Source organism: Haliaeetus albicilla, chromosome 20 (assembly GCF_947461875.1).
Source record: "Haliaeetus albicilla chromosome 20, bHalAlb1.1, whole genome shotgun sequence".
Lineage (NCBI taxonomy): Eukaryota > Metazoa > Chordata > Aves > Accipitriformes > Accipitridae > Haliaeetus > Haliaeetus albicilla.
Genome location: NC_091502.1, coordinates 2,847,969 through 2,874,918, shown reverse-complemented (window position 1 = coordinate 2,874,918; position 26,950 = coordinate 2,847,969). Strand labels below are relative to the sequence as shown.

Sequence of the window (26,950 nt, the reverse complement as noted above, 5' to 3'; positions counted from 1 at the left end):
ATGATCAAGCAAGTGGAAACGTTCAGTAAATACATTGAATGTTTGACATTGTTATCAGTGGGTGTTCCCTGGGTCTCTTGTGAAACAATCCCAAGTTTAAGGCAAGGCCAAGAAGTGTCAGCCAAGAGAAACCCTTAGAAGTTACTTAAGAAATTTAAATAGACAACAGTATTTTTCTGCGCTAAAATTCAGCAAAATATTTCTTAGAGAAGTGTTGCCAAAAGAACCCTGTATTTTTTGCACAGTGAGTTATTTGCATTGCTTTGACTGATTTTCTTTTAAGTCATTGCTACTGACAATATGAAGCTGAGGGAATTAAACCAGCCTCAAGAGGAGTTCTGAGAAGTGAATCATTTAAAAGTCTACAAAATCTTTGATAAAGTCCATTATAAAAATGAAGCTCAATATAGACAACTATTTCACCCTTTCAACCTCTCTAAATCTGGCCTTAGATATACTCCCAATGAAAAGAAGGGTGATTCCCAAAAGCAGAGTATGGTGCCCCCTCTACAGTACACAAAGGACTTGGCTACTTCTACTGATTTCCATATCAGCAGAAGGCATTGACATGCTATAGCGACATAACAGAGGGAGAGACGAATAAAATCAGAAAGAAAACCAGATTTTTAAAATTTCTGTTTCTCTGTTCTTCACTTTAGAAACTATGTTGGATTTACATATACACGGGTGCTTTGCCACAATCAGCATCAAGTGACATCTTGCGTCAGACCTATAGGGCAGCCTCTTGGGCTGTGCTGGCCATGGGGTCTATTCACACGGCTTTAATGGCCCAAGCAGCACATAAAAGAAACATTTAAAAATTTTGCATCACAACCATCATGCTTAGCATTGCCTTTCTTTTGTAGTGTTGTTAGGAATTAAACCCTGACCCTGTAAATATTATGCACACCTGATTATGTACCTGATTAGCCTGTTGAAGTGAAAGGGACAACTCAAATGCTGTAAGTACCTCTACAAAGGATAGACAGGGCAACGGCTGAGTTTGGACACTTCATGTTAATATATCTTATATCAATACAGAGACATTAAAAAAAAAGTCCCATAGCTAAACCTATCAACAGCCAGAAGCACAAAACTGTTTTCCTGACCTGCTGGCTGGCACTCAGTCAAAAGCATCGCCTGGTTACCTTTGCACTGAAATGATTTCCATCAACTAATTCACATTCATAAACTAAAGAACATAAATGGAACACCACAAATGACAGATTTGCGATGGCCTGAGCTGAAAGGAACTTACTGCCTGGGATTACAGGTACCTGTATGACCCTACAAGTTGGCTATAATCCTGTTCAAGGTGGTGGTAAAAATGATGGATTACAATCACACGTTTGTGCGCTACATTACTAAGTAATGAGCTGCACTGTACTACATGTTTTGCCTCCAGGAACATCTACTTATGTCATTCTTTTTAGTCGTCTTTTTGCAGCAGAACATCGTAGTTTGATAACCAACATCTTCAGTTTCAGGCGTGTAGCATTGTGCCGAATCTTTAGTCTCAATTACTGTGTGTAAAATAAAATATTTACAGCAAAATGGTCCAAGGATTCTACAGACACACACCACACACACACACACACAAAGGCATTAACACTGATTAGCAGAAGTTTCCCACTTTCCCTCCTCGCCTCTGAATTCAAAACCTCACCCTGTCATTGAGCACATTCACAAGTAAACATGTGTGAGAGGAAAAGCAGTGCAATACCCCTCCCAACAGCATCTGTGTTCTCAGCTCTGTCATACCTCTTGCGTGGCCTTAAACTAACCTGATGGCGTGAGTTTCAACAGTGTCCAAATGTCTAAAGAAACAGAAAATCATTTAAAGGGATGTACCAAGCATGTAGACAAATTAAGATTGCCCCATTTGCTTGTATACTTCAGGAATGAACTTGCAAATGCTGGTGGTGAGGGAAAGCTTTAAGGACTTGCTTAGGAAAAGAGCTGAGCCTGGACCAAGAAATGAGTGGGCTGACGTTTGCTCCTGCCCTGGATCCCACAGCACTGAAGAGGCATTATGAGCATCCTGATGTAGTTCTCTGGCCTAAGGTAATTTCTTTGTTCCTCATCAAAGACAAAGCTTATTTTCACTTTAATCACAGTTTTTTTCAAGTGAGGGACTTCACATGGATAGCGCCTTACTGGAATAAGTGACACTGAGGCTATATTACAATAAACAGAAAATATGTTTATCCTATTACAGCTAATGCCAAGGATAAAATCCTCTGCGACTCCTCCATGCGCACACAAACCAGACACTGACAGGCCCAGCTGCAGGCCCCATTTTACCAGTTTATCGAATTCGTCCTCAGTGAGTAATTGCATCTTGTCTTGTTTCTAATCTAATTCCATCCATTATCCAAAATGGGTAATTTCTAGGGATACAGTACAGGGGCGGGAACATCTGCAAAGAATAAAAACTGCGGAAATCTACTTTCTGATATATGCAGCCCACAACTCTTCTGCCTACACTTCTTCCCCCTGAGTAGGTCTGCACGTGCAGAGAAGAGGAAAATGAGAGGCACAAGTCACTACCTGAATATCCAACCTTTATGCATCCCACATGGCAAAAAGGAGTGTATAGCCTGCCGTTGGTGATGGCATGCTAGGACCACTGCCTATAGCATGAACCCATATATTTACCTGCACTCTTTGCTGGTCCATACCTCTCTTTCTTGCCTCATGTTAGATGGGAAGCCTATTCAGGCAGCCATCACCTTTTTGTTGTGTACCTGGACAGCAGCCAAAACAGGGGAGTTGTGGTTCAGAAAGGGTGTCCTATGCCAAAAGGTAGCACAAATTAAAAAGCTTCTGTGTAAAAAGGACACGTACTAGGTCATTGTCTACATGAGGTAAAGCAGCCTAGCAGGATCAAATTGCCCACTTCTGGAGGGGCAGAGGTCTCCTCTCCTCAGCACTATTCTCTCCCCGTTTTTGTCCCTGCAAAGCCGTCTGGGGACAGAATGTCTTAGCAGCTTCTCTGTAAATGCCCTCCACCACAACATCTCAAAATTCAACCCAGTGTTTTAACTGGGTAGTGACTTCATTTGGAAGTGAACCTGAAGGAGCAAAAGGTAAGATAACTCCTTGTCTCTAGGAAAAGAAGAGCAAAATGAAAAAGCAAGGAGTCCTCTTTTCCAAAGGCGTAAATCAGCCTTTTAAACTCACAGCCCCAAGGGAACTGCATATGCTATCCATAACATCAGATTGTTTATGGAATTGGATGTTTGTTTAACTCATCGGTGTTCATGTGCCTGGCTCATCTTAAATATTAATATGTAAATCACCCAACTACATAGATTTCAGCATGTTCAGAGTTCACACTGATTTCCATACAGAAGACGTCGGAGAATTCCTGGTTTAGTCATTAGCACTGTTTTAAAGGGTATTTACAGAGTCAAAAATGTGTCTCCCGCTCCCAGTCCTCCACCAGTGGCCTCCAACCCTGCAAGCTGAAGGTGGGTATAGGGCCCTGGGTTGTGCTCCAGGTGTGAGCCTGGGTGCCAGTACGGACCCTGCTGCCCTCTCCCTGGCTGCGGAGGACAGAGCTCTAAACCATGCCCATGCAGTGCTTCTGCCTTAAGCCCGCATTATGTTTTGGGTCCCTCAGGAGACTCATTTGGGCATTTAGGACCCTCCGTGCCAGTTTCTGAATCACAGAGGGGCTCCGGTGGCCAGTGGTGGCCAAGGGCATTGAGCTGATGCACATCTCTGTGCTGCAAGGAGGATCACACGGACACGGGAAAATTTAAAATATCACCACCTCAGCTAAGAGATGGTCTGAACTGGTTTCCATAATTTTGCAGCTTAAGTCCACCCCTGAGCCCATGTCAGGTACTGAAGCAGACACCAGAGTGCATTTTTAACACAGTTTATCATGCCAGTTTATGTGTTTTAAGGCTGTCAAAGCCAGCATGCTGCTGAGCTCATTCATTTCACAGAAGGCAGCAGCATGATGGAGCATAAGAACACACCACTCACACAAAAGCAGACTGAAGTTAATTTAAAAACAAAGCTAAACATCTGCTCCAAGAACCAGCTCTCTAATGCATAGATGGGAGCACTAAAGTTTGAAACATTATGGAGTGTTTAACCAGTACTACACCAGCTGTTAGACATTTTTGGCAATGGCGCAGATATTATCTGGCAAGTTCTCGGGAGCAGCTGACAAGAATGAAGAGTGACAGATATAAGAAACAGAAAATGCCAACCATATGGCATGAATATTATGCTCATGTTTCAGGTGTCAAGCAGTAGTCGCTTGTGTTTAATTTGAGTGTGCAAAATTTATATGGATTTTAATGATTACAACAATGTTATACACAATTACATTTACATCTCCATATTGTTACAACTGTAATTTTGCCATTTAACAGTAATAGACACTGCACTAAATTTGTGCGCTTAGGAGCAATGTTATCTTTATGGCTTTAATAACACATTTCCACCTCACAGGTGTAATATTTATTCCTACAAACAATGCCACTGCAATCAATGAATACGCTTGTGATCCAGTCTGCAAGACGTCACTGGCTGACGCTGTAGTGTTGGGTTGTTCCATAAATGCTAACAGCCTACGAGAAGCGCAGCAGCCAAGCTGGTTATGGCTATGTCTCCGCAAAAATCACCGATGCCGATTTGATTCCCAAACCTCTTCGTGCTGCTGGTGGTGTTGTATTTACCATGCGTTTTCAAAGAAGGGGCCAGCCCCTGCCCTGACCAGGAGGAAGACCTCATGTCTGAGCTTCAGGCGCTGAAGGTGAGCCCCACAGGCAGCTCAGCTCCGCCACGTTTCCTGGAGGGACCTGCTGCTAAGCTGTTTTACAGTCCACCTGCCACATCAGAACTGGATTTCCTTCCTGAGACGTGGAAGTAGCAAAGCCTGGTGCCATAAAACTGCGTGTCCTACTTGCTCTGCGTCTTGTGCTTGAAGAAGCTTAGATCACCCTCGTGTTACTGACAACAAAGGGAAAGGGAAACCAGCCCAAAGTGCTGGAATCGCCAATAGCTGGTTCACAGAGACAACGCATAAAAACGTCTGTTTGGTGAGAGCAGACTTGTTTGATCGTTCATTTTGGGCTGAGGCTGCTTTTCCATTGGTGCATAGAGCAGTGTGTAACATCTGCGCTGAGGCACGGGGCAGTGGTTGGACTGACTGTGAAGAAGGCCAGCACCAGCCCCTGCGTCCATTTTACAGAAGGAATAATAATAATAAAAAAAAAAAAAAAAAAAAAGAGGGATGGGAATGAATCAAACCGCAGCAAAAGTCCTACTAGGGATGAGGAACCGGGCATCGGTGGACCGCTTTGCCAGGAGAATGGGCTTGATGCAGAGACTGCTTACTGTGACATTATTTGCATCCATGTAAAAGAATGAAGTGGTAAAAAAATCTCCTTTTAAACACATTTGAGGGGAACGTCTCCACTCCTTGTGGCATTATATGGTGACAGTATCATGCAGATATAATCAGCACAGGCCGAACTGTGTTATGGAGAGAAGAAAGCAAGCCTGGGGAAGATGCAGGTGGGGCTGGGAAGTCTGGATGCTCCCTGGCTCCAAGAGGAAAAGAGGAATTCCTACACCTTGCAAACACTCCTGGCTGTATTTGTGATTCAGCTCTTTGCTGTGCTCTTGAACTACGCTGAAGATTAATTGAGGAGATAGAAAATGTCTGCCTGGCCCCACCTGCCACAGTTGCAGTGTTAACATTAAGCTGATAAAGGATATATTGTCTTTAGCTGGCGTCAGCATCTGTCATGAAAGCACCACAGGATAGCTCAGATGTTGCAACACAGGCTGAATATCTGCCTGGAGATAAAAGTTGTGCCATTCTCTGGGGCGAGCTCCTCATTACAGAAGCTCATTGAAGGGCAGGTTGCCCCCTTGCATGGCTCTGACAGCGGCCTTGCCGGCGTGATAACGTTTCCATTGCCCTTAAATGCAGCTCACACTTACCAGGTTCTTTGGGAGCAGCATGTTCTGCTGCTTCTAGCAGGGCTCGGGGTCTTGACAGCATTGGAGAGTCTCCTGTAAGCCCTCACAGCCCACTAAGACCCCTCAATACACTACCTGCCTGTCATCCTAATGTCATCTCAGCATGTCTGCCTACTCCTGACTGCTGTACTGGTAATCCTATCAGCAGTGTGAGGCAGAGCAGCTCTCTCAGTAATTTTTATTTTCCTGTTTTTCTAAAGGGCATAAACAAGCATTTTCATAAGTGCAGTCTGGTTTTTTCCTCTTTGAAAATCTTTGAGCCAAGTCTGCATCTCATTTTTCTTTCCTATATAGAATTTTGCACCTCAGAAAAGTTAGTCCACAACATATTGAAAGCAATATTCAATGTATAATTTATATTAACACAGGACTGATGCTAGTCCGCACGCCCAGCTTTCAGGTTAATCTCTGGAAACTGTGCTTTTATATGTAGAGAACAGCTCCGGTCATAATGCCAAGTGCAATAACAATCACAAAAGGAGGAAAAGCATTGCCCTTCAATTACCCCTTAAGTACTGCAAAGGCAAAGCAAAGGTAGTGTTTAGGCATAGCCAGAAGTGAGATCTAAGCCCTAGAAGTGGAGGTAGGATGGAGCTGATCCATCGTATGTCTCTGTGCTTTCAGTTTAGTACGTTGTCAGTCTTGCTGTTGCACCAAAGATACCTTAGATGGATATGTAAGATAGCAACCATTTTAAGTAAGTTACCTGTTTTGTTTTGCTCTGAAAAGGAATGAGGCCATCCAGTCTCAGTTTGGAGGTGATAACCAACACCTCTGTGGGTAGCAGCGACTCTCAGCTCAGTGGTGACAAAACAACGGGAAGAAAATAATTTCGGAAGCGCAGCAGAAGCAGTAATCTGCACGGGCACAAGTGCACCTGCAGCACCCACATGGAGGAGGCAGAGATGTGCCTCCGGGCACACCGTGCCTGATTTCAGGCCACGGGCAGAGGCACGGCGAAGCAGGGACGTGCACAGTCACTGGCGAGGAGGACGTGGAGGAGCAGCAGACGGTGGAGCCCGGTGCGGACGCGGACAGGCAGGAGCCAGGGAACGCGAGCGCTGCTGCTCCCTGCTCTGGTACTTGCCCTTGGGTTGCCTTGGTGAATACATTTCACATCTCTGGGTTTCTCTTCCTCCTCCCACCTTTTGTTTGGGATCTTTTGAGAGTGGGACCGTCTCCTAATACATGTTTGTACAGTGACTAGCACGATGAAGCCCTGATCTTGCTTGAGGCCTCTAGGCATGACTGTAATACAAACAATAAATCATCATCATAAAACAGGACTGCACAGATCCATAACTTCTGTCATAACTCACGGCTGAAGTGTGAGCAGCTCACAGACACATGGCAAGGTCAGGGAGACCATGAAGGGCCAGAAGAAGTGAATCCACACAGAAAAGAGGAGATGCTGAATGGCTTTGAAATATTTTTAGTATCTGTCAGTGTTATACCTGTGTCAGTTCACAGCTGATTTCTTTTATTGATGTCACCTCCTGACAGCAGTGATGTGGCTGGGAAAAGGACTGAGCCATATGTCACAAAAGAAGGCGATGGCGGTCACCAGGGTGCAGCCTGCAAGAAAACGTGCACATACGGTTGGCTGGTGCTTCCCATCCACGGCTTTTGTGCTGCAGTCCCCCAAGCTGCTCTGAGTGCACCAAGCAGGCAACCAAGCTTCAGCAAAAATATTTTGTTGTCCTTTTATGGAGGTTTACAGACCCTTTTTTGTATCTCTTCTCTTTTTCCCCTCTGTGTCATGTGGGTATCTCATGCAGGGGATTTCAGCAGCTTTGGAGACTCTCCCTCCCACTTGTGAGTCAGCTCAGATGTACACAAGGGCACCACTGGCCTCAGAACCGCTTCCCCAGCAGGCATTCCTAGCAGCGTCCGGGCACACGGCTAAATTCCCCAACAGACCCATCGTTGCTCAAATCAGCACCAGTCAACAACATGCTTTGCAAAAGCTGTCATCAGACTCTAGGGTTACACATTTTTTCAGTGTCCCCTAACCTGTAGAGGCAACGAGCTTGGGAGATCCGGAGTGTAACAGGAAAGAGTTCACTGCAGGAATGTAAGGAGCTGATGGTACAAAATCCAGCAGATATGTCCATTCAAAGCAAGTCAAGTAAGCATGCAAATATCTTTAAATTATTGTACCTGGCAAGAAGCCACGCTGTGTTTTCAGCCAAAGTGTGATGCTTTGAGAAAACGTAGCTTCGGTGAGCTGAGTATCAGATGAAAAAGAAGCACTAGCGAAGGTTCAAACTGTATTTAATGGAAAACTATTTTGTTCTTGATGGACTGAAGGATTTATGCTATTCCTCCCTGTAGCTTTGCATCTTCCAGGTAACAATGACCAGCCTCCTCCTTATTCCTGAGATCAGAAGTTTCAAAATAATTTTAAATGTTTCAAAAGAAATTTAGACTTCCCTGCTGTAGGCTGGTGAAGGCTAGCCTGTCTGTCACATTGGTTTTATGGCTTAAACAACAGGGAATACCATCTTAATCATAGAATCATAGAATGATTTGGGTTGGAAGGGACCTTAAAGATCACCTAGTTCCAACCCCCCTGCCATGGGCAGGGACACCTTCCACTAGACCAGGTTGCTCAAAGCCCCATCCAACCTGGCCTTGAACACTGCCAAGGATGGGGCAGCCACAACTTCTCTGGGCAACCTGTTTCAGTGCCTCACCACCCTCACAGTGAAAAACTTCTTCCTTACATCTAATCTAAATCTACCCTCCCTCAGTTTAAAGCCATTACCCCTTGTCCTGTCACTACCTGCCCTTGTAAAAAGTTCCTCCCTGGCTTTCTTGTAGGCTCCCATTAGGTACTGGAAGGCTGCTATAAGGTCTGCCTGGAGCCTTCTCTTCTCCAGGCTGAACAACCCCAACTCTCTTAGCCTATCTTCATAGGAGAGGTGCTCCAGCCCCCTGATAATCTTTGTGGCCCTCCTCTGGACTTGCTTCAAGAGGTCCATGTCCTCCTTATGGTGGGGGCCCCAGAGCTGAACACAGTACTCTAAGTGGGGTCTCACCAAAGCAGAGATGGAGAATCACCTCCCTCGACCTGCTGGTCACGCTTCTTTTGATGCAGCCCAGAAAATAGTTGGCTTTCTGGGCTGGAAGCACATGTTGCTGGGTCATGTTGAACTTCTCATCAACCAACACCCCCAAGTTCTTCTCCGCAGGGCTGCTCTCAATCCATTCTCTGCCCAGCCTGTATTTGTGCTTGGGATTGCCCTGAGCCATGTGCAGGACCTTGCACTTGGCCTTGTTGAACTTCATGAGGTTCACACAGGCCCACCTCTCAAGCCTGTCCAGGTCGCTCTGGATGGCATCCCTTCCCTCCAGTGTGTCAACCGCGCTACAAAGCTTGGTGTTGTCAGCAAACTTGCTGAGGGTGCACTCAATCCCACTGTCCATGTCACCAACAAAGATGTTAAACAGCGCCGGTCCCAGTACTGACTCCTGAGGAACACCGCTTGTCACTGCTCTCCACTTGGACATTGAGCTGTTGACTGCAACTCCTTGAGTGCGACCATCCAGCCAATTCCTTATCCACCAAGTGGTCCATCTGTCAAATCCATGTGTCTCCAATTTAGAGACAAGGATGTCATGCAGGACAGTGCCAAATGCTTTGCACAAGTCCAGTTAGATGACATCTGTTGCTCTTCCCTTATCCACCAACGCTGCAATCCCATCATAGAAGGCCACCAAATTTGTCAGACACGATTTGTCCTTAGTGAAGCCATGTTGGCTGTCACTAATCACATCCTTATTTCCCATGTGCCTTAGCATAGTTTCCAGGAGGATCTGCTCCATGATCTTGCCAGGCACAGAGGTGAGACTGACTGGCCTGTAGTTCCCTGGGTCTTCCTTTTTTCCGTTTTTAAAAATGCAGGTTATGTTTCCCCTTTTCCAGTCAGTGGGAACCTCCTCGGACTGCCATGACTTCTCAGATATGATGGATAGTGGCTTAGCCACCTCATCTACCAGTTCCCACAGGACACACAGAAGCATCTCATCAGGTCCCATGGACTTGTGCACCTTCAGGTTCCTTAGATGGTCCCAAACCTGATCTTCTCCTACGCTGGGCAGTTCCCCAGTCTCTGCCTTTGCCTTCTGCGACTTGGGCAGTGTAGCTGGAGCACTTGCCGGTGAAGACTGAGGCAAAAAAGTCGTTGAGTACCTCAGCCTTCTCCATGTCCCAGGTAACCAGGTCTCCCATTTCCTTCTGTAGAGGGGCCACATTTTCCCTAGTCTTCCTTTTATCACCAATGTACCTATAGAAGCTTTTGTTGTTGCCCTTGACGTCCCTGGCCAGATTTCATTCTGCCAGGGTTTTAGCTTTCCTAACCTGATCCCTGGCTGCTCGGACAATTTCTCTGTATTCCTCCCAGTTATGACTGTATTGTGAGGAGCTTCTTTAGCGACTCCTGTTTGCCAAGTGACATCATTTGCTAGACAGACAATTACAATAAGAAGGATTTTTTTCAGAATTCATCAGAATTTTAAATTTGGTATTGAGTACTCTAAATGAAAGCAGGTTATTATTGAATAATATTGCCAAAATCATGCATGCTATTGAAAGAAATAAATCAGATTCAGATCCTGGTGTATCAGGAACACCAGAATAACACCTCTTACTCCATCTTTGTGAAGTAAATCTCCATAATTAGCATGAGAATTGGGCCAAATAGCTTTGGCAGAGCTGACAGCGTAAATCAGATGAACACAGAGAATCAAAACAAAGGAGCAGGAAGGAGAAAAGTGTGAAGGGCTGAGAAGTGACATCAAATAAAGGGGATGTGAAACACATGAGCTCGAACCTGGATGAGGATGTGCTTTGGGATAAATGAAACAAATAAGAGGCAGTTTTCCCTGGAGAGCTACCTCGTAGTAAAATGCTTTAAAGAAGAATTTGAATTCAGAGAATATGCCATAGTCAGTATGATAACGCATGCATTAGGCACCAAGAAAGGCCAGCATAGAAAAAGATGCAGAGGAAGAAAAGCAGAAAAAACGTTCAAGCAACTGGAAGGCCGGACAGAAAACAGAAGTTTTGAGAATGTGCAGGAACCAGACTTGGGAAGGCTGGACATTACCTGAAGGCAAAAGGCGCATCAGTCTTCCGAAAGAAAGTAATTAAAATAATTTGGACTGCCCTTCAGTATAATGTAAGGGGGCTACTGACACGCTTAACGTTAGATGCAATGCCACTAAAACATCGCTTGGACATTCTTGTCCTTCATTTTACTTCTGCTGTGACAATGCAACAGCCCACGAAGCACCACCAAAAGGGCCCTCTCTCTAGGCTGACTACGCTTGCATGTTGCTCTGTGAAGGCCAGATCCTGGTAACGTAAGGCTGCAATATTCAGACACCCTCTGAACTACCTTATTTAAATCCATACAAAACAAAGCTCTTTGCATCCTGGTTTCAGAAGATCAACTTGTCATCCTCTCTCATCCTCCTCACAGACACAGACTTGTGGTCTTCCCTGCGAGGTCCTCCCCTTTGAGCTCACCTTTTCTGTCAAATCTTACAGCTTACGAGACTGACTGTTCCTCACTTTGCCCAGCTAACAGCAGCAGATTCAAATTCCAATCTATCATCTGCCTCTCTTGCTTTCCTTCCCTAGTAAGCCTTAAACATAGTTTTTAATATAGTTAAAAACTTTAAATATAGTTAACTTTTAATTTTTAACATAGTTAACATAGTAAACTCATCTTCAAAATCTCTCCTTGAAACCTACTTCCGTTGTGGTGCCTTGCATCCCATGCTCATGTGACAGTGGTTAGGTGAATGTGGACTTTTATTTCTACTTCTTCTTTCTACTTTCTACTTCTTCCACTTCTACCTGTTATTTTTTGTTGCCATCTCATCTCACCAACCGTCAGTGCAGGTAAGTTTGAAGCAAGGTGGGGCTGTGAAGCCATCTGACTGTCAGTGCAGTCACTGCACCGTGAAGAAAAGTCCTCCTACCATAGAAAGTCTTCGCTATGGGCAGGGCTAGGGACTATCTGCTCTCATTACCATCATCTCCAGGAAGGCTAGGAGACATCTGTTGAATCTGTGTAATAGCCCTGACTTCCATTTGCCCTTTGTCTTTCCAGCTGTAGAGACCCACCCTGATCTCTCGTTAACAACGTAAAAATAAAAACACCGTTTTGTTTTCCCACCTCCAGGCAGCTGCACAACCTTCCCTGACCAGCTGTAAGCCAAATCTCTTGTCCCTGGAGTGCTAACGCTTGGGAAACCCACTAAGTGGTCTTGGTTTGCAATCTATGAAAAGCAGCATTTTCCCTCGTACTCCATGCCTTTCAGCCAGCTTAATCTGGGATCAGCACCGGGGGGAGATGATACAGGCTGAACTCATGGCAAAGGAATGCAACGGAGAAAATGGCAGTGGCAGAGGAACAAATTAGATACTACGTTATTTCATTCCTCAGCTGTATAATTTGGTATTTTAAATGAAGACCAGTATTAGTTGCCCTCCCTGTTCTGAATCCCAGTGTTTCTCTTTCTTTATCGCACTGGCCTACAAGGCTTGGGGTCCTCAGCAGGCTTTTCTTGGCTGTCTCGGCTCTACAAGCTGTTGACACTGACTCAGCCCTAGAGCTGTTAGCCAAATAACATAGTTAGCAAAGGCCAGCCAGAGACACCTCGCGTGCAGAAAAGAAGAGATGTGGGATTTACTTATGGGTGCAGCTCTACCAGGAGAATCAGGCACATGATCTCTAACATTTTTGCATGCTTTCTAAGCCCTGCCAAACTTCTGCAGACTTTCCCATTGCAGTTCTGTCCCTGTAGTGTCTCCTGGAGGGACGACATGAAGCTAGCGAGAGCTTGGAGAATAATATTCCCCAAGGTCACAGTCACATTGCCTGAGGCTGCCTCCAGCCTCATGGAGAAAGGGGGAGAGGGACTCGGAGTCAATCACTCCCATTTACATCAGAGCAGCATCCCCACGGGCAGGTGTGGCCTTATTTCCATCGTTATCTTGGCAGTTTGGAGGTTCATCATCAGATAGGATTGCTGGCCAGATCCTGTCCGGGTGCTGCGGCTCTGGAGTTCTCTGTCCCTGCTGCTGCTGAGGTTGGGGCAGAGTCCCCATCAGCCGCCACACACACAAAGATGTGACCTTAAAATCACACCTTTCTAAACATTTTGGAGGAACACAGATTGCTGACAGAGACCTTGAGGTAATCTAAATCTTAGGTGAGGATGAAAACTCTGTGAAGCTAGCTTCAAAGAAAGATTTAGTTTGGCCATATCTTTAATCTGGGGATTGATTAAAAGAAGAAAAGTTTCAGTGACTAATTTCTACAGCATCTGAAATATAACAGGTTATTAAACACACAACCCAACAGCTGCAGAATCTGACAGAGACATTGTTCTCCCTGAGCATTTGGTAATAGAGTATTTCAGATGATTAAATAGCTAATAAAGTCAGAGTCTTTGCTAAGTAGATGGATACCAGCAATATTGCAAAGGTAATTATAGATTTCTATCAAAAAATCCTTGACTCAAAATATTTATTCTTACACTGAAGCTAACATGCAGGTCTCAGTTAAAGAGAAAATATTTTAACCACTATTAAAAGGTTTCCAGTTTGCTCTACTGTAGTGGCTTTCAATTACAACCGCTTTCAAGGTGTATGTTTTCAGAGTGAATATTCCTTCTTTCAAGGTAAATTCTCACCAGCTGTCACATGAAACTATTTCTTCCATTAATCATGATCTTATGCTTTTTTTGGCAGCACAGAGATCTGCATTTTTAGGTTGTTTATTTCCTTGGCTCCTTCACAGGCATTAGACAGTTGTGATATCTGTATCTCTCTAAAGTTACAGAATGGTAAGAAAGGGTCAGAGGAACAGAAAACAGTGTTAGGGATGCTTGCAAAAAAAACTACTGAAGAGTCCTGCATGCACAAAATTATTCATTTGCCTCTGTTGCTATTTCAGCCTGTCTTTTTTTCCACTGATCTTTTAGATCCTTTACTCCTTCCCTGTAAGGGCCATTAGAAAACCAGGTTATTTTTTTACAACTTGCATACACAGCTATGCTAGTAATTCACAGACTGCAGCAAAAAAGTTATTTGTATCAGTAAATTATCCCATTATCACAGAGGACCGTGCAGCAGAGCTTGTATTTACACTGAAGCTAGTTTATCTCTACCTATGATTATTTTTGCCTGGTTTATAAAAATGTAATAGATGCTCATTTCCATTTAGTTGAGCCAACACACATCATACAGCAATGCCTGTGTCTGCTTTGTTTTGCATTTCTCGATGTCATCTCCTATGTCTGCTTTACCAACCGCACCCCCTGCCTCAACACACTCTTTTTCCTCTTTGAAGCCCTGTCTTGAGGACTCATTCCTATCGTAAAAACAGTGAGAAATTAGAGGGCAATAGCTCAACTGTAGAGCAATACAAGATATTTTAAATATATACAAAGAAAACACGTTATCGCATTCCTCTCCTACCATTTGGGTAGCACTGCGTTTCTCAGACAAAGCATTTCCAAGAAGCAGAGAGTTTCTGGGTATATGCGTACGGCACCTGGGCTGGAGGAAGAGTGCTGAAGACTAGCACTGTCCTGCTACAGATGTGGTTGCCTCTACCACCTGCGGCTCCAGCATCGCCATCCGTGGGGTAAAGGACAACATATGCTCACCCCATAGCGTGGAGATGGCTGTGACTACAGCTGAGTGGGCAGCTTATCCTGCTCCGATGTTGTTAAGAAATGCCATCACAGATTTCACGTCCGCACATAGCAAAACACACGTAAAGAACGGGTGCCAGACCCTGAGCTCCAACCCTCCCAGAAGATCTGCCATGGTCAAGAGAGGATTACTGGTGTACTTGGCCATGCTGATGAGTTGTAAGAATAGCCATATCAAAACCACGAGCAGGACTGTCCCTTAGTTATCCCCTATTCGCAGGAAGATCAGTCTCACAAACTAACTGTAAAGGACTTCAGCAGCGTGTGTGTGGGATGCCTGCACACTCAGAGGGGGTTGTTGCACCATGGATGAAGCACGGAGTGCATTGCAAATGACTGAAAGCTGTAGAGCTTACAGCGCACCTGTGCAAGTACTTGGGTGTGCAGGATCCAGCAGGTTTGGAGGCTACTACAATACATCCTAAACTACTTATTCTTCTGCATCTAAATATGGTTGCCAGGTAGGCTGAGAGTTAGGTCCAAGCCAGAAATTTGTATCAAAATCTCAATTTATATGACAGAGTTCAAGGAGCCTTGCGTCCTTTTTTTTTTTTCCTTGTATTACCAGGCATTGAAAGAGATCCTAGCTGCTAAATGTTTGCTTAGGTTTTCAAGGCACTTACACTTCATGCTGTGCTTGCATCTAGGGTTTCAGTTTGTTCCCATTTCTAGTGAAGTTTGAGTGTAATAAAGAGTATTTTAACCTCTCTTTACTGCACTGACCACCAGTTAGCTAGATCTTTTATTTCTACAGTCAGTAACGTTAAGAAATTGGTGACAAAAATTACTATTGTGGTTGTAACTGCAGTGTTATTTATAAACAGCTAGATGCAAAAAAAAAATGCAATTTAAATTTCATTGTGAGCAATATTCAGGCCTAGAGCTCCCTAATGCACAATTCATAGCTGCTTAAATTGTAGTCATTACTCTCATACTGCAATACTGTTTGTCATGATAAAGGGAAATTACTTTTCTGTCAATTACTCCTGCTAGATTAGTTAATTTACGTTTGCAAAGGGTATGGAGCAGCATCCCAACTCTATGGAGATGTTTCTCAGAAGCATTTGGCAATTTAAGGTTTGGGGGAAAAAGTAAATGGAAGTCAACTTCAAAAAGTAATAAAGGGACCGTGCATACATCCCAAGGTCTGTACCCCAATGGAGAGCAGCAATGAAGAGTAGATACATCACTTACAGACTGCCGTCTTCAATGTTGCAGAAAATTGTATTGAGGACCTGGAAGAGCCATGCTCCTCTCTGCTTTAGTACTGGGCAGCCAAGCCAGCAGCATTTGAAATCACTGCTCCTGACTACACATCAGCTGTGCGTGCAAATAATCTACGTAAAACATCCTACTCTTTGGCATCCCCTTCTGCTAACATCTGTATGTTTGTTTAATCCATGTTGGGATGGGGATAGCAAGAGCCAAAAAAATGAGGAGGAATGTTATTGTTAGTTACTTCCTTGGAAATTCTGGGTGAATTTTAGCACGCCTGATTTGGATACCCACTGCAGGCACCACAGCTCCTGATCCTAGCAGCGTAATTTAGGGTGCTGAAGTTTGGTGCCTGGGTTCCTTAGAGGGGTGATGGGGTAATGGAGTGCAACAGTGCCCAAGGGACAAAGCAGCGCTCTTCCACCGTGCCTGAGAAGCTGCTTCAGGAAGGAGTGCTGAAGCACCCACCTTGCGCTAAAATCAGGGCTGGCGTGGGAGGGAGCAGCATCCTGCAGCCTGCGCAATGCTCTTGGGGTGAAGGCACTTGCTGCGGACATGGCAGGATGCGGTGCTGTCACTCCTCAGCCTGCAAGGATTCATGCCCACGTATTCCTGACAGAGAGAGTAAAATTTTCTCTTCCCTCCAGGGAAATAGTGGAAAGGCCTTTGGAAAATGCAGCGTTCAAGCGAGGCCTCAAATTTAGCACTGCGAGGGGGCAGAGTTATAACCTACCTCTGCCCTGCAGCCAAGCAGGGTTGCTTAAACCACCTCGAAGTTGAGGTAATGCATATTTTTTCGTGAGTAGAGCAGAACCTGCGGAGTGCAGACACATCATGTAGATGTACATGGACTATGTGCAGCTGGCGCAGCAGAGCTTAACCTCTAGGTATTATTGCAATTAAAATGATGAAATACCAACAGCGCAGGCATCCTCAACACTGATACTTGTGTTCAGGCATGTCGGACTATGCTGATACTGATATCCTGATCCTCTGTTGGCATCACAGCTCTCATGGCATTTTGCAATGTTTTAAGTTTTAACCCCCACCAAATTCCAGCAAATATAGTCACAGTCCTCCTTTCTGATATTGCTCTCTTGATACAACAAGGGGCAGAGTATCTTTATCTTTCCTCCCCAACCTGAGCTGTGTGTGGTTGCTGTTGCTGTGCTTTGGTGCAGAATGTTTCAAAGGCAGAAATTACACAGGAGGGAGTTCTCTGAAAAGTTTACAAAGTGTTTGAGGGCACCTTAATTATATGTTATTTCTGTTCCCGTTAGGTTTGGTGGATTTGCAACACTGCTCAACCCAAAACTGGACTCTGCTCCAGCCACCCATTAAAAACTTCACAAAGTGCTTAAAAATCATGAATGATTATGTTGCCTTTAATTATTTTCCATTTCAGTTGCCTGGATTTTCTTTTGAGATGCATTTTCTTGGTTAACGTCAAGGCTAGACTCCTACCTTGCACAAAAGGTAAATCCACATTTGTTTCCAAGAATTAGAATTAGGTGGGCCTAAATTCTCCTGGTTAATAAAGATAGGTATGAAGACATGAAGGTAAGTGTAAAGATATAAAGGTATGTATCAAGGTATAAAGATATGGATTGCAATTTTTAAAGTTTCAGCTTGAGACGATGACAGACAATATCCAAAATTATTTTCAGACTTTTTTTTCTTAGCTAAACTCTGAAATATTAGAGTCAGTCCCACTGGTTTACTCACAACTTAGGTGTTTAAATGCCCCCTGTTTAATAGATACTTAATTCCTCCATTTGTGTCACTACAATAATATGCCAGGGAAAGGGTTCTTAGCCCTTTATTCATAGAGGGACAGAGATAACTTAAACCATACCAGTTGCTGATTCTGTATGATACGTAAACTGTTGAAAAAGGTGGGGGTTTTGTGACGACCAGATATGCCATTCACACTGCTGTAATTTCATAATGCAGTGGCACTGAAACAGCTGGGGTTTAAATGTTGAAAAACCCAGTTGTGGCTGTAAAGGTTTGGGGATCCACTGCGTTCGGGATACCTCTAATTTTTCTGGATAGAGCCGGAGAACTCGTGGTTTGGGTTGCTCAGCAGTGCACCTCCCTCCTGCCCTGCATATCCCCCTTGTGAGTGTGTGAACCCAAATGATGCACCTACCTTTGACACATGGATACACCTTTTCTCTGAGAACCCACAACCAGCAATTTAGTTAAGGTAATTTAATTTGTCTTCAAAACAATGTATTATGCATTAATTAAGGGAACTTAATTTGTCTTCAAAACAGTATTATTCATTCACCCTAAGGCACGAAACACATAGCACAAAGGGTAAAAAACAACATCAGCGGTACATGACTCTTACTCATACCCTCATCTTTCCCCTTGCCAGCTTTTGTACTTTCTCATTTTCAGCTTCAAGAAGCATTTGTGTAGTATTAGCACGAGTCTGTTTTTTCAGTGCTTTCCTTTGCCCTGCAACTCCCTTCCTTTCACACATTGCTTCTGGACAGCTTCTCTCAGGTGACTCAAAGGCCCCAATTTCACAAAGATTTTATGAGATTATAGTGTGATACTTCTCAGGCCTGAAAAAACAGTGATATTAGCAGTGTTGCAGCCAAGGTGTTATCTCTTAAGTCCACAAACCTTCTTGAATTTGCGGACTCTTGTGTGTTCTAAGCCACTGCTCTCTTCTTCTGCTTGATCCCTTTCATAACCCTCGTTGACTAATTGCACAACAAATATCCTCATCTCACAAATGCTTATGTGGAAGCAGAATACTAACTTTAAAAACAAAAATATCAGGCACATTTTTTTAGTTTCCTAGTGGAACTACTTATTCCAAAACAACAGCCTGTGATACATTCTCGTCATCAGCACCAGATGCAACAGAATCCTAAATACTTATAAAAGGTAAGATTTTATAAAAGTTTAAAGTTTTGATAAAATATTATAAACCTTTATAAGAGTTTTGTAATTAGGCTGCATACATCATAGGAATATTTTGTGTTACAGGTAAACCTTGTGCCCATACAGACAGAATTTAGTAAGTTATTTTGGACTAATAGAGTGCTGTTGTTCAGACCATGCCTACACAGCACAAAAGTATCTGAGTAATGATAAAAAGTACTTCAAAAGAAACTATTTTAGCTACAGTTCAGCTGAGCCTTAGCTTCATCTAATCCCCACTTCAATGGTAGATATGAGCACACTTCATTCTGGGAACTTGTGAAGCACCAAAGAAGAACAAGCACCCCTCTGCCTGTTGGCTTTGTTGGTGGTTTTTTCTCAGTGATGCTGAATGTTTAGAGACTTGAGTGTCCCTGGAAATCCACACAGCAGGTAGCACTTACAATGAACTCCTTAAAATCTGAACATACCATGTTTTTGTCTCCTGTTCAGAGTAACCAGGAAACCAGCCTCACCCCAGACCCTATGCGGAGTCCTCCCCTTATGATCCTTTTGTAGCTTTGGCATTTCCAAATAGCAGAGATGAATTGCTATTGGTAAAAATATCACAGAATTCCCTTCTTTAGCTGCAGCAAGAGAGGTGTAAACCAGCCATTTCTGACCAGCAATAGCAGTAGGAGCTAGCTTTCCCGTCTGAAACACAACCAACTTCTGCCTTTGGGATGAATTTCAGGAGACAGGACAGAGTCGGCAGATACCCCCACAAAACCTCTCCTCTCTTTAGGGCAGCAGCTCTGGACTATCCCAGCATGTGGAACAGGGAAATCAAAGCAGTCGTAAGGAAGCCCCACCTATAGTAACAAAATAATCCCATTAGTCTCTCCACGACAAAGACCTGGGAGTTATTTTGCTGGGGAGGTGGCCATGGGAACAGCATGGTTATCATCACAAAACAGAGGCGGAAACAGAACTTTCTCTAGGAATGGGGAAGCAGCTTCCAGGAGGTCGCAGAGTATCACAGAGAGCAGTACTTTCACAGCAAGGAACCAAGCTTCCTAAAACAACGTCAGCAGTAAAGAACAACATAAACCTAAAAGTTATCAAAGAAAACCTAAAATCTTTCTGAGCAGGAGGAAAGAAGATAGAGTAACACACGCACTTTGCTGCTTGAGGTATATGTCAAAGGGTTAGATAAAGTACGACGGCAAGTAGTTGGATTTAGCACCTTTCTGCAAAACCATGCATAGTTTGAAGAGACATTACTGAAGCTGGTGGAATAGACGTAAGATTGTGCTGTTTAATCTTTTCTTTTGGAAGAAGCTGCAGGTGAGAGCGTGACTGGAAGCTGGCAGGACCACAGCCATCCTTCTGCTAGCAACATGCACAACTGCAGTAGCTCTTCCTTCAGCTCCTCGCCCAGCCTGGCAGGCATGCCAGCTCCATGTGTGGAGCCACATTCCAACTCCGGTCACCCTGGAATGAATCCAGGGTCATGTCATTGACTTCAATGAAGTTATTCTTTATTCACGCTTGCCTAGCTGAGAATCTGGCCCATTCTATCTAGGTAGCAATATCTAATAGAGAAAAGACTGCCAAATTAAGGGAACAAGAAGAACCAGAGCATGTCACATGAAGAGGAAACATTTTGCATTATAAGGATTATAGAGGCCCTGTAGTTTATGGACTTTATTAGCATTTAAAAGACAGGCCACGAAAAGCATTTCTGTATGTGCCTAGATTTTTTTAACCCTCATTTGCTATTTTAGAAAATGGAAAGAAAGTGGAAAGAAAATTGATTGATTTTAACATTATTGAAATTAAAATATTGCAATTTCTTCAACACAGAACACTAATTCATTATATATTTATTAGCAGTTTGGGTTAAGACATCTTCAATTTAGGATTTCCTCCACATAAATGAAGAAGGCCTCTCTGGCTGAAATATATTGAATTTCCTGATTTTCTCTGTGGGAACATTTTTCTGTCAGTGCCAAATTCAGCTCTGGGTAAAGCAGTGTGTAAAAACCCCAAACTTTTGGGTAAAAACTCTGTGTTTTGCTCTGCTGGACAAATCTAGGGTGTCCCTGCTGTAGTGACCAACAAAAGACAGACGAAAGGAATGAAGGTAAGGGAAATTTATCATCACTGTATTATTTCCAATGAGTATACATTAACTCAGGCCATAGCTTGATGATACTGTAAATTTGACCTTAGAGATTCCAGCGCTGTAACGAAAACTCTGCAACCAATGATGTAGGCGTAGTAAAATGGTATAGATTTACTCTAGCAGTTCATTTGTTGAAGAAATATTGACATTTACTTTGTACCAGGCAATGGACTGAGTTGCCCCTTTGCCAGTTGTACAAAGTTGGTATACATCCCATGTTATGCGTTAACTAATTCAGCAGAAATGCACTTGTATGCCCACACCTCATCTGGATGCTCTTTGTGTTGTGATCTGGAGGTGCCCAGATGGAGAAAGAGTGGTGGTGGATCCACCAGGGATGGGGTTTCTGCCATACCTACTTAGCAATAACATGCCACTGATTTTTCTTTTCATATCACCTTTGGATTTCACTTGGGTCCACCAGAACATAAAAATATAAACTGATGCAATGTACTTGCCAAGGCACTGAAACATGAAGTTGCTTGCTTTCTAAGGAAAATGTATATTAAATTGGGAAGGGTGTTGGATTGTTTTGGATAGCTAGAGAGACCTGTGGAACAATCCAGACAGGATTTGAAACAATTTTTTTTTTTTTTTATAGCATGTATCTCAGCTGTTACTAACATTTAGAAAAAACTAGAAAAGTTCCAACACACAGCTCTTTTCACTCAAGACTGTATATAAAATAACATCCTAGGATGACAGAGGTCGTCCTAGACCATCCTGGACAGTTCCCATAGGAAAGTGAAAATATCACAAACCTGGAGTTGCAAACTGCCTACTCAGGTTTGCACTCCTGACCTGGGTATTAGCCCCTAGAGCTCTCCCATGGAAAACCACTTCATTATTCCTATTGAAACACATGCAAGAAAGAGTAGGTTATTAATGTTTCGGCTACAAGAATGATCTTCCTGTGCACTAGTAAGTGCTATATATCTGTTAAAATTATTTCTATAAATCTGCATCATAGCAGACAATACTCACTGAAACTAATTTTCTGCAATCATCATTAACTGGCCAGCTTGCTAACACCTGGTACCAACAGATTTTTCATCTAATGAGCACAGTGCCACATAATGGTAACAGCAGGTTTTAACCTAATCCTTCTCCATACACAAGCAAACATCAAATGACGCCTGTGACAAAGACACACAGACCAGCCTGACATTTGCTGATAACTCCAAGGAGATTCTCCCTCTGCAAAACTAGTCCTGCTCAACCACATTTTCCAGTGGAAAAGATAATTTGAAACCATTTCCAGCTAGACTAATTGCATTCACTGAAAAGAGCATCCTCCTCCTCCTCAGTACACATTTACTAGTCCAGCCGCAAATGCAGTTAATGCTTTGTGAAGTTTTCCAAAGCAATAATTATTTCATCTTACGAGAATTTGCAACAGCTTGCTTGATAATGAAAAGTTATTATGCAGATATATATACTTCATGCAAAGTTGCACACACACACACAAAAAAAAAAAAAAGAAAAAAAAAGTAGGCGTTTAAAGCTGCTGTTTAAATTCCACTCACAGTTTTGAAGTCTAAGCATAAAACTTCTTGCTTTGCAGCTGTAGCTCCATGCTGTCTGGAAAGATAATGCAGTCCATCAGATATCCTGGTTTTGTTTTCTTGCAGAAAAATATCATCTGTCACAGGCACAGGAGCTGACTTCAAGGACCAGCCCCTTCTGCGGAGCACGCCAATCGGAAGACCTTGGGAGCACATGTGGAAAGCCGCTCGCTCGGGCAGCATCTGCTCTGTGGGGCCCGGGTGCCAGGCGAACGCGGGGGTCAGCGAAACACGGCTCCGGGGGCACCTCAGCCAGGGCTGCCCCGTCCTGAACCCAGCCGCGGGAGGCGAGAGGGAGGGCTGGTGGGGGAGCACGACCTTGGCCGCAGGAGCAAAGGCAGAGCCTTTTGCAGACTGGTCCTGCAAAACCAGCCGTGAGGACAGCAGCGTCTGAGGGCGAGAACTGTGGCTTGCTCCTTTTGGCCTTATTCTTTACTGTTTTAATTAAAATAATCTAATTTACCATTGTATTAAATGCTTCTTCACTTTTTCTCCTAGTTGCTATTCTAACTCTATTTACAGCTTTTCGTTCCAAACCTCCTCCCTGCAAACCCATGCCTTTGGAAAAGTCCTGGGCATCGCCAGCCCCTCGTAACAGGGAGGCTGGCAGCGCTCTGGACCGGGCAGCTCAGCCTCGCCTGGGTTTTCCTCCCTTTCCCCGAAAGCTCAAGCTCTTCCCTCACCGCACGGCCGGCTGCCCACGGGCTCCCTGCTCCTCCTCTGCCTCCGCCGCAGCTGCCCGGCTCTGCCGGGCAAGCTCCCTGCGCGCCGCTTTGCTCCGTGCCTGTCAGTCAGAGAGGTCATTTTCTTCTTGCATCTGTTTAACCTGACGACATTTAAATTCAAACTGCTCAGAAACCGTATTTAGAGACATACGCCCACAGCTTCCCAGCTTGCTGCGTGCTCAGCCCTCGCACAGAACCGGGGGTGAGAAAAATGTGCGTACGTTAACACAGGTTGAAAGTGCAGCAGTAACACAGCACACGAAGTCAAAAATCAGACTGTACATAAGTGAGCGTGATGAACTAACAAAACAGATTTGTTTTCACTCCTGGAAGCATACTTGCAAGTCACAACATGCTGGGAAGGGAAACACACCAGTGCAAAAGCCGTGCCTTTTCCAGCTGAAGTACGAGACCTAAAGGTCTTCCAGTCTCGCATCTCTCATAATCTCAGTGCTGGCTTTATTAACTCAGAGTAGCAGCTTTATTTGATCAAATAGCCTTACTTTTTCAGACGGGGTGGAGGCTAGAGCGGACTGGCTGTAATAAAAACTGCTAGCTCTAGTCTGTGAATAACTTGCTGGTTTAATTAAATTAATTTTGCTTCTAAATTCTAGCTTAGTAGGTTAGTAACTCACTAAAGGCTCATTTTACAATGCTTTTCCTATGGTGGATATAATCAGGCTAGTTAAAAACTTTGACAAAGCTCCTTTTTCCACCCCCAGGACCCACCGGTTTCTCAGAGGAAAAATTCCCGCAGAAAGACACTGAGATGGGACGGACTTCGGTCAGTGAAATAAGTTCCCGCCGGTTTCAGGGTGGAATTTCCCATTTCCAGAGGCTGGGGCCAGCACGCCCCAAGCAGGAAATAACTCTCCGTTAGTAAGAGCTGAGACCTGTAGTGAAAGTTAATTTCTTTCATCGGCCGCCGGCGGTGCGGGGAGGAGCGAGAGGGACCGTCTTTGGGGTGTGTAAGGTCTTTTTCAGATCTGCAACAAGGAGCGAATTTGTTTCCAGTTCGCAGCTGGGAACATTTTGTTCAGAGGTTTCCGTGCTGGGAGCGGCCGGGGCAAAGCTGGCCAGAGGTTTTTCCTGCCTGATCCCCATCCTGATCCCGCACCCAGGGCTGGGCAGGGCGTTGGAGCTGGGTCAGCCTCCCTGGCTCTCCCTGGGGCTGTGCCCCACAGCACGGCGGGACAAACCTTCACCCCCCTTTTGCTGCTGAAGGAGATGGACCATCCAGCAGCACTTTGGAGGGAGAGGCGGAGGAAAAAACGCTTGAGCCTTGTAAAATGGGTATTTCTGCTGAGTCTGAGACCTTGCCGGGGTGATGCAGAGGAACCCGAGCAGAAACCTCCCCTATACGGCTGGGGCAGAGACCTGCTCACAGACCGCTGGCTCTGTTACCCCAACAGCCTCACTGGCTTTCTGCAGGCTTTTAAAAGGGTCTAGCTCCATTTTTCCTTTTTTGATCCTACACAAGATGAAACCCCCAAAAGAGACGGTTCTGCCCCATCCAGCCTCATACCCACCAGCCTTAGCCTTCTGCGCCTCGGCACCGGCTGCAGCTGCGGAGGGGCTGGCACAGCTGGCCCAGACTTGCATCGGGCCTGGGAAACTCAGCCTGCCAGCCTGCGTTAACACACAGCCAAGCCAGCTCTTGAGAGCTAAGCATATATGCATTAACGGCTGAGATTTAACAAGTCACCTTACCACAGCAGCTCAAGATGAACGGTCCTGTCATCTTTCTCAGCCTATTTACTTACCAACACGGCACGGCTCCCCGCAGGACATGTGTGCCATCTATTAATTCCCAGGTCTATTGCATCTCACTGGCAAGTCTTTTTCCTCAACTGCCAGCATATTTTTTTTTTCCTCTCCTTTTAGTCCCGATTATGCCTGACTGTGTCATACTAAATTCCTGTCTTCGGTATTTACAGCCTGCAAATATTTGTAGACTTATCACATCGCCTGTTAGCTACCACTTCACCAAGCTCTATGTATTTTTTTTTCCTCATTAATCAGTTCCTCTAACCCCTCTATTTTTGCTGCTCTTTTCTGTAGAGTTTGCAGATTTTGTTTGTTTTTAACAGACAGCAGAGGGAAGCTTAATTCTCTTTTCTTTAAAGAAGGGCAATAGCTGGATGAAAATAAAGGCATATTAAGGAGAGTTAAGGCAAATTTGTATTTGAGCTGACCAACTCTAAAATTCATACTTGTTTCCTTTTATTTGCCACATTTGTTTAGAAGACTAGAGTTTTAATGCAACCCTGACATTGCAAAGTTTTGCATCCCTTTCCTTTTGTCAAACACACTAATATATAATTCACTGTCTTGGGTAAATTCAATGACTTGCACAAAGCCATCTGGACATGCCAGGTAAAAGTGTGTGCAAACAGTTGTATGGTTGCAGCCTCAGGACGAGACCTTCAGCGGTACCTGGGAATCCAACCTGCACCACTGCCAGCAAGGTGGGGTCTCTGCAGCCGAAACGCAGAGCCTGGAAAGAGTTTCAGCCCTGCCTGAAATACTAGTCACAGGCAGCGATTTAGGAGCCAGCTGCTGGGTCAGTGGTCACCCGAGAAGGTCAGTACCTGCAGCAGCCTCTCTGTCTCTTTATCTCCCCTATGTTACCTGGCGGCCAAAGTGCAAACAGGCATCTGCGTAAAGAGAACCACGTTGCAACATTCTGTGAATACTACACACAACTCTCCAACCTTTGCCACCAGATGCCGTGTGGTTGCCTGTGGCACAAATAGTACTTTACTCTGCTAAAAATCCCACTGGAATCTCACTATACTTACTCAGGCTTAGTGGGAACTGAAGGAGAAAAAAATAATCCCCAGACAGTTTAAATAAGGTTTGATTATTCACGGGAGCAGCGGGGGAATGTTAAAGTTCTCCTGGGTTTGTTGGGAGGCTCTGACATTGTCCCAGACTGCTGTTTTCCAACCGCCCCCTTTGCTTGGATGCCCCTAAATCCAGACTGCAACTTTAGATAAGTGAAATTCCCGCATAGACAATGAAGAATCAGAGGACAATTCGGGGCTGCCCTCTGTCTGGTGTATTTTGGGTACTTTGTGGTGTTTGGCTCCTTCCAGATCCTGGGAAAGAAGTTAAACTCTGCACCTTCTGTATGACTCTCTCTATCAGGGGCTATTCCCTTTGGGCCCCAGCCTGTCTGTGCAACGCAGGAGCTGGAGAGAATGAGGTCTGTAATTTTATTCTAGTTATATTAGGGCTTATTTTTATTCACATGAACTACAGTAAGCTGTAGTGCTGCCGCTGATGTCACTTCATCTGCAGTGTTTGTATTAAGGCTGTTTTACCATTCAAAGGCAAACAAAAGCAACCTAAACAAATGCAGGATAAAGGCAACAAAATAAGTGCTTTAACAATGATACCTATTTGTCTTTGCAATAATTTTCATGGTCTTGTGGTTTAGGCCTGTTTTATGGTCCTCTTAATTTCATGAAATGTGTGGTGTGCTTTCAGTGGTCTTTCCAGCTCTTGAAATAACTGATAGACAGAGTGCTTCATCAAAAAAACTCATAGCAAGGATTTTTAAATAATATCTGAATTGAATTCAATCCAATCATGTTGCTTTGGAATGATTTCTTTAAGACTGTGAAAAT

General features: G+C 44.3%; 1 protein-coding gene across 3 annotated transcripts in view; it reads right to left on the bottom strand.

Annotated features, from left to right (window-relative positions):
* Positions 1-24,193, bottom strand: part of STARD13 (StAR related lipid transfer domain containing 13) — a 302,653-nt gene extending 278,460 nt beyond the window's left edge. The window contains exon 1 of one of the 3 annotated variants that reach the window (XM_069808019.1): positions 24,048-24,193. The gene's annotated coding sequence lies outside the window, so the exon portion shown is untranslated. Of the gene's footprint in view, positions 1-22,554; positions 23,452-24,047 lie in introns of those variants that run through there. The other 2 variants (XM_069808018.1, XM_069808020.1) reach the window with 2 other exon arrangements.
* Positions 24,194-26,950: the final 2,757 nt, after the last annotated feature.